The sequence below is a fragment of the Limulus polyphemus genome, unplaced genomic scaffold, assembly GCF_000517525.1.
Source record: "Limulus polyphemus unplaced genomic scaffold, Limulus_polyphemus-2.1.2 Scaffold752, whole genome shotgun sequence".
NCBI classification, from domain to species: Eukaryota; Metazoa; Arthropoda; class Merostomata; order Xiphosura; family Limulidae; genus Limulus; species Limulus polyphemus.
Window position 1 is genome coordinate 103,275 of NW_013666362.1, and position 8,407 is coordinate 111,681.

At 30.4% G+C, this 8,407-nt stretch overlaps 1 long non-coding RNA gene across 2 annotated transcripts in view; it reads right to left on the reverse strand.

Annotated features, from left to right (window-relative positions):
- Window positions 1–6,878: 6,878 nt before the first annotated feature.
- Window positions 6,879–8,407, reverse strand: part of LOC111085976 — a 12,681-nt gene continuing 11,152 nt past the window's right edge. Inside the window, exon 3 of one of the 2 annotated variants that reach the window (XR_002610746.1) lies at window positions 6,879–7,028. This is a non-coding gene — a long non-coding RNA (uncharacterized LOC111085976). Of the gene's footprint in view, window positions 7,116–8,407 lie in introns of both variants that reach the window. The other variant, XR_002610745.1, reaches the window with a different exon arrangement.

Consider the following 8,407-nt stretch of genomic DNA (forward strand, 5'->3'; position numbering starts at 1 on the left):
AGCTTATAATAATGCATAAGTTGTAAGAATAGAAAAATTTTAATTGAAATAAAAATTGTTCTTACTTTCCTTAGACTTAAATAAAAAGTGTTCTTACTTTCCTTAGACTTAAATAAAAAGTGTTCTTACTTTCCTTAAACTTAAATAAAAAAATGTTCTTACTTTCCTTAGACTTAAATAAAAAGTGTTCTTACTTTCCTTAAACTTAAATAAAAAAATGTTCTTACTTTTCTTAGACTTAAATAAAAAGTGTTCTTACTTTCCTTAGACTTAAATAAAAAGTGTTCTTACTTTCCTTAGACTTAAGCGTAAATTCAGTTTCATATTACTTACTTGGTTAATTGAAAAAATTTAGATGAATTTTTGATATCAGAAATTGTTGTACATTTAATACTCATTACCATGTGTGGTGTTATATTAGTTCCATTAATGAATTCTAAACATATGTATAGAAAAAGATGATTATATAAAAAGAAATTTGACCACAGTAAAAAATACCTTCTACAAATGGTGATACAAAACTAACATCAGTTTATAATAAATCAAGTACTAGTTTCAAGTTACGACTATGAAAGTTTCTATTGATACAGAAAAAAATCACGTGAAACAATTTTACCTCAACAAAGCAATTAAATCTAATGGACCTATTTATATAATTTGATATAGCTTAATAAAACATTTTTAATCCAATAGATTATAGTTTCGGCCTGCAACTTTTTGATTCAAAAATAAAAATAAATTTATACTTGATAATCAATTATCAAGCTGACAGTTGCAATGCTTATAATAGCAAAGTGAACAAAAGTGTGGTTTCAAACAAGCTCGGTATACAGTTTATTTTATTTTAAAATCCCATACAGAAAACAATTGTGTCGCTAAAATAACTTGATAAAAAATCAATAGTTTACATTTTTATCGATGTTTGATAGAGTCTTTTCTTCTTTTTTTGCGTCTACCGCTCGAGACAGGTTCAATACCGTATTTAGAAACCGTGGTAAATAACATATCCTTTTGAAAAGTCATATGTATACAACATTATTTGTAAAATGTTTGATGGGAAACAAGTTATTTCTGAAAATGGTTTATCCTAACAAAATAAATCATTTCCTTCAAAAAACGTTATGAAAATTTTCGAGTTATCCATAACTATTTATAGGAACATCTAGTAACAAAACATAAAGAATGGCGAAGAACAGTCGTTATTTTCATTCAAACTTGACAAAAATAGTAAATTTACTTAAACACTTTAAAGTAAGTACGTACTATTTCCTATATGATTAGCTATTTTTATGTAATTTTCATTGAAACCGCCAGTGGTATTTTGCCCATTTTTGTTTAAAAGGATTATTAGTCATTCACTACAACTCCGCCGGAGGGCGTTGCACACATTATGGGAGCACATGAGATTAAGTAATATTGATAAGAGTAAACCTGGCAAAAAGCCAAACTTTGTTTTTTCTTTTTCTTTTAAATTAAGAAGACAATCATTTAAACAGCATCTTAAAAAAATATCTGCCTTCAAGAAAACCTTGTAATAAACTGTATGAAAGATGGGAAATAGCAGTAATCATCTTAAAAACAGATAAAGCTCAATATAAAGATCTGAGAGCGAGCATCTTTAAAACTAAAAATTACGTATTGGGGGATTTTGCTTAGAAAATGATTATTTGTAAAAAAATATTAGCATTTAATATTAATATGAAAATAATCTGGGTTAAAAGTTTAATGAAATAGACTTTTGTTACAACATACTCTATATTCTCACACGAACGTTATAGTGTCCTTGATTTGAGTGTACGATTTTGCATTACGCTAGATCCTGTGAAGAAGAAATATATAGTTAACCGCATAGGTTAAATATATATAAATATAAATATAGGTGACAAAAATATTGAAATTAAAGAATAAGTTTAAAATCGTAAAGTTTTTTTATTATTATTTTAAAGGGATGACGTTTCGAGCCAGCGCTCGTCGTCAGATCGTACAGGTTACAACTTTCAGGAGCTGAGTACACGATGAAGCGTGGTTGAGTTAAAGAACTTACTTAAATAAGTAATTTCCTCAAAGAACGTATGCTCAAGAAGGACATTAAACTATTCAACCTTCTAAAGAAACTGTAAGTGTCTTCATTAATTTGGTCATATGACAAATCATGATCTGATTTAAATATCTCTGCTTTGCGAATATTTGCTTAGCTTGGCTGAAATGCAAAGGTAAAACGAATATTGTTACTGTTGTCAGCGCAACATCTTTAGAACGTTATCGCGTCAGAGTTACTTAAGAATTTCAATACAAATCTGTAGCCCCATAATGGATTAAAACCAACAAATTTTAATTGTTGACTTGAACTTTTGTTTCCTTCTAGCATGAACGTTCTTTAATAATTGGTTTAAATTATTTCTATCATCATTTTATGATATCTTGTAGTGTGATGTAAATTCTGGAGAGACTAACAGACGTTTTAAACAGATGAAATTTGCGTGTTTTTTTTTACTTTTGTACACTTACTAACATATATTTCAAGCATATCATATTATATTGTATAAATGGCCGCTAAAATCTTTCAACACTGTAAGCCTAACAGATTGCAATGACAGGTTTCTGCTATGTCCTTGCTTTAAGTGGTCTTAAAATTAACTTGTGTTACTGGAAAATTTGCAACAAAATGTAATTGATTCTAATACTAATTTGATATCCACCGGAACATTTACTACTAAAATATTGTTGTAATTTACTCTAAGCTTAATCTACGATCATCGGGAGCATTTACTATTGAAATATTGCTGTAACTATCTCTAAAATCAATTTATGATCCACTTAACATTTGCTATTAAAATATTGTTGTAGTTGCTCCTACAATCAATCTGCGATGCATATTAACATTTGCTATTAAAATATTGTTGTAGTTGCTCCTACAATCAATCTGCGATGCATACTAACATTTGTTATTAAAATATTGTTGTAGTTGACCCTACAATCAATCTGCGATGCATATTAACATTTGTTATTAAAATATTGTTGTAGTTGACCCTACAATCAATCTGCGATGCATATTAACATTTGTTATTAAAATATTGTTGTAGTTGACCCTACAATCAATTTATGATCCACTTAACATTTGTTATTAAAATATTGTTGTAGTTGACCCTACAATCAATTTATGATCCACTTAACATTTGTTATTAAAATATTGTTGTAGTTGATCCTACAATCAATCTACGATGCATCTTAATATTTGTTATTAAAATATTATTGTAACTAACCCTGCAATCAACATACGATACACAGGAATATTTACAGTTAAAATATTGTTGTAAGCTCACTCTAAGATCAATATACAATTCACAGGAACACTTAATACTAAAATATTGTTGTAACTAACCCTGCAATCAACATACGATACACAGGAATATTTACAGTTAAAATATTGTTGTAAGCTCACTCTAAGATCAATATACAATTCACAGGAACACTTAATACTAAAATATTGTTGTAACTGACCCTAAAATCAATCTACGATCCTGGATACACTTTAGCTAAGTTGTTATTAAAATTGACCCTGAGACTAATTTTAAACACATCAGATTTACTAGTAAAGTATTGCAACTGACGCTAAATCAATTCGTGATCCAACGTAACAGTTTGCTGCAAAGTATCATTATAAGATCAAGAAAATTTGTTCACTTATTCAATTTATTTTTATTTCCAAAACAACATTGCAACTGTCCATAAAATGCATTTGAAATCCACCGAATAACTTGCTGCAAAATTATTGTTATAATTCTGCGAACCATAAGACTAATTTGTGAATCACTGGAAGATCTGCAGCTAAGTTATTTCTGTAATTTGAAATACATCCTGAAATATTTTCTGCAAAGTCAATTTGTAACGCTTAAGATTAAATTAAAGCATATACTAGAAGACATGTCTTCTAATTTCCTTGTTATATGTAAAATTGATATCAATTCTTGACATGCAATATTTATTATAAGTATAACATCGCTCATTCCACGTGACTCATTCTATTCTCGGATTACGTTTCCTGTAAAGGGTTTCCCGAAAACTTCCTTAGGCAAATAAAGCGAGAGTTGACAGACTTACCAAGTCTATAAATAGTCTCCAACCTGATACGCTATGACACATCTACATTGATATATCGGGCGTGCTTATCATCCACGTTTTTACAAGAAAATTAAAGGGGTGAGGGACAATTAATGTCTGTATTTCTTTTTTAAAAATTATTAGTCATGCTTTCTTACATCTTCTGAAAAATTTTTGTACAAACCGTGGAAAAGCCGCAATGGCGAAACGTAGATTGAATTATTTTTTAAAGAAGTGTTTTAATTATCTGTAGGGTAAAGGCAGTTTTATCTAATTTTATTGTAAAAAATGTCTAAATACCTCCAGCATGCACTGTAAATTATGAAAAACATAAACTGGTGATTCCAGACTAACGTATTATAAAATTTATGAGATAGTGAACTAACGATGCCAGAATAAAGTATTGCTGCAATAATAAATACCTAAACTAGCAATATCAACTGGTGTATTATTACAACAATGTTTAGTTTAACTGGTAATACCAAACTGATGCATTACTACAACGATGAATATCTGAGCTAGAGGTATCAGACTGGGGTATTGTTGTAATTTATAATAATAAAATGGCGTGTCTGTGTGTGTGTGATCGCCATATCTCCAAGAAGAAAGAGCATAAAAACCTGAAATTTTGCTCCCATGCTAAACGGACCCTGAGGGTGTACACCTGGGTATTATTACTTAACTTATTCATGTGCGTACGCGCATTTTTTTAATGAGGCAAGCTAGCAAAAAACCACATAGAAAAGAAGTGGTACTTTATATTACAAATAGAAATTACAGACAGACAGCAAGACACGAATGTGCGTGCGCATCTTTTTAATGAGCAGGCTAGCGAAAGACCACATTGAAAGATTTTATTTGTTTGGAATTAAGCACAAAGCTACACAATGGGCTATCTCCGCTCTGCCCACCACGGATATCGAAACCAGGTTTCTAGCGTTGTAAGTCCGCAGACATACCGCTGTGCCACTGGGGGGCTACATTGAAAGAAGTAGTAACAATACTTTCCAACAATGGCTTTTATGTCATGTTGCTTAGCAATAGAAGCATAATCTAATATTCATGTTAGTCTATGTGCCGAAAGTATAAAATGAAATATATAAACTACAAAATTGAAAAAATATTTGTTGCTTTCTAATTTAGAATTTCTGTTGGTTAAAGAGGTTTGTTTTTCATTAAAAACGTTGGTGATATAACAGAAAACACCTTAATTTAGAAACTATTTAAATTTGAAATTGGGTTGATATTTTTATTTTCATGATAAATACTTTCGCTACTATTGGATATTTAAAGTGGTGATTCGTGTATAACATATTGTTACAATATTAAATACATGAACCTGTATTATGACACTTACGTATTTTTACTATAATGGATACTTGAACTGTGGTATTATTACAATAATGATCTTGTAGTATTTGGTACAATTAAGATCAACAACTTATGTATGGATAATATCTTCCATTCTCCGTTCTAATATCTCACAAAATATTTGGTTGAAAGTAGCGGACATGGTTGGAGGAAGAAATTTGGGATTGGTCAGGCAACTTAAAATAGTGTGCAAAGCGCTAGGGAGATCTGGGGACATGCATCCCAGGAAACGTTTGAAAAATAGATGCTCTGAGATTGAACTTTGTGTTAATGTTACTATAATTTATTGAAAGAATTAATTATTTGTAAGCACTTCTTTATGATTCACAAAATAGGTGCTCACTGGCACTTATACTCACGCAGATACAAGCATGTACACTTGCAAATGACAGATGTAATTTATTATGTATTGTTATACTGATTCATATACATGCTACTACACTACTATAAGTCTATCTATCTACCTAAAACATTTTTTGGGTGCAAGTTAAAATTTTAAAAGCCCTACAATTACTATAATAAAATGTTGTTTCGACTGCTGCCCGATATGCCGAATCTTCTCCGGCGCACATGGCGGAGTTAAAATGGCATACAGGTAAAAAATGTAGCAATATTCTTGGCTCCCGATACCCAGCCACCTCTTCTTTTCATATCATTCTGTTGACTTCACGAAATAATCTGGCGTTTATTAATAAAGGAAGTAGCATACTTCGACATGGAGTTTGATTATGTTACACATACATTTTCTTTCTTTTAGTTAGACTAAAATAGCTCTCAGAACGATTGTCTTTATTTACAGTACGTAATAAAAAAGTTACTCGCTGTGTTATTACTGTCGGAAATAGACACAACAGATTATTTAACCTGAATGTAGTTTAAATATTCATGGTCAACAGAAAGCTATATTTTGAGCTTGAAACCAAACTACTATAACAAATAGTGCAATAACATTTTGTAATTAAGAATCTGTACGCTGAAGTGAAATAATGAGCTAACCGAATAATCAAAGCGACAAATAAGGTTGTAATAAAATGCCTTTGCTCCCATAACAATTGTAGAACTTTAATAACCCTTAGTTCTAACTAGCCATACTCTTCACATTTCTGCTCTTTTTCTTTAGAATACAAGTTAATGTCTCTGTGTAAGATATAGTTCTAAAAAAATCAGGCATCCTTGAAAGGTCGTAAATCACAAGTTGACTTATGAAGAAATATCTGGACGAAGTAAAAAAAGAACATATTTTTGTTTGAAGATGATCAAATTACAACGGTCCTTACAAGTGATTGGGTAAGACTACGTGACGTTATGCTGTCGAGAATGCCAGCTACAGTTGGTTGAAGGGGACCAAATGGAGTGAGGCTAGGCCAATTTGGCCCAGTGTCAACCAACTAAAGCTTAGCATGCCATAGACGTATCACAAACTTCCTGTTGTTCCATCCGCAATCTACTGTCGTTCCGGTTGGAGAAAACTAAAGTTTATCCAAGTATCACTACACTAAATTAAACTGGAACATCACGTCTTGAAATGTTTTCTGTAAGTTGAGCTGCGTTCTCTTCTGGTAAAATAACGAATAAAATGTCTCTTTGAGCCATTCCTCGAGGTATGTTGGTAGTAAATGGAGTAATTCTGTAGATTATTATGACTGACCAATATAACGAAAGGAAGAGTAAATTAGGAGTTTATATCTGGGTAATTATCACCCTTGTTAAACTACAGTGTACAACTTTCAGTGAAACAAAGGTTGGATGCATTTATTAATTGGAATTAAAGCCAAGTTTGGGAGTTAAATATTCTAGTTTTAGCTGAAATATAAATTAACACACACACACACACAAATTCATTACAGGCAATAATATGTTTTTTTTTCTTAGTGCAAATGTTTAATCTTATATATAAGAAATGGTTATAACATAATCATAAGGTAAGTTTCATATAATATTTTTTACGTTATAGGTCGTAATTTAATATATATTCTCTCACATTTTCCTGGATGATAGTTACTTTTGATACTCTAGAAATAAGCAGCTGCCCTCTATAAATCTTCGTCTCTGCACAGAAGTATAAAATAATACTAACAGAAATTTTCTTATAAGAAAAACAAAACAAACATAAGGAACTGAGTGTTAAATGTTTGATAAAAGTTTTATAAAATACTGCTACAATCACATCAGCTATTGTTATTTTATATTCTGTCTTTGTTTTCGTATATCCTGAGTATTGCTAGAATCACACGTCACATCATTTTTAGCTGTGTTGTATTATCTATTAGTTTAGTTCTGTCTGTGTACTGTGATAAGTCACACAGTTTATTGTTGTGTTATATTGTTTATTATTGTTAATGACTATACTGTTAGGATCAGATACCATTTCATTTATTGTTGTATAAGTTTATATATTTGTTTTGGCAATGCTTACATACTGTTACAATTACTAGTCACATTATACATAATAAATTGGTAAACAATGATTTATAAGTATAATAAAATGATTTATTTTTGGAAGAACATATTACATGTTGTGACAGAACATTGGTCTGTCTTCTTGTTCTGTCGAAACATATAGTATGTTCCCCCCAAAATAAATCACTATATTATGCTTATAAATCGTTGTTTGCCAACTGATTATTATATTACCATAATGTTCTTTCTTACTCAACCACATTATGTATCGTTATGTTATCTGTTTGGTTTGGTAGTTTTTTTATACTGTTAGATTTTCCAGCTACATCTGTTTTTGTTTGATATCATCTAATTGTTTTGGTAGTTTGTGTATATTATTAGAATCACAGCCACGACATCTATTGTTGTTATACACATTTGTTTTGGTAGTTTATATATATAAACTACCAAATAGACACAACGGATTATTTAACTTGAATGTAGTTTAAATATTCATGGTCAACAGAAAGCTACTATTTTGAGCTTGAAACCAAAC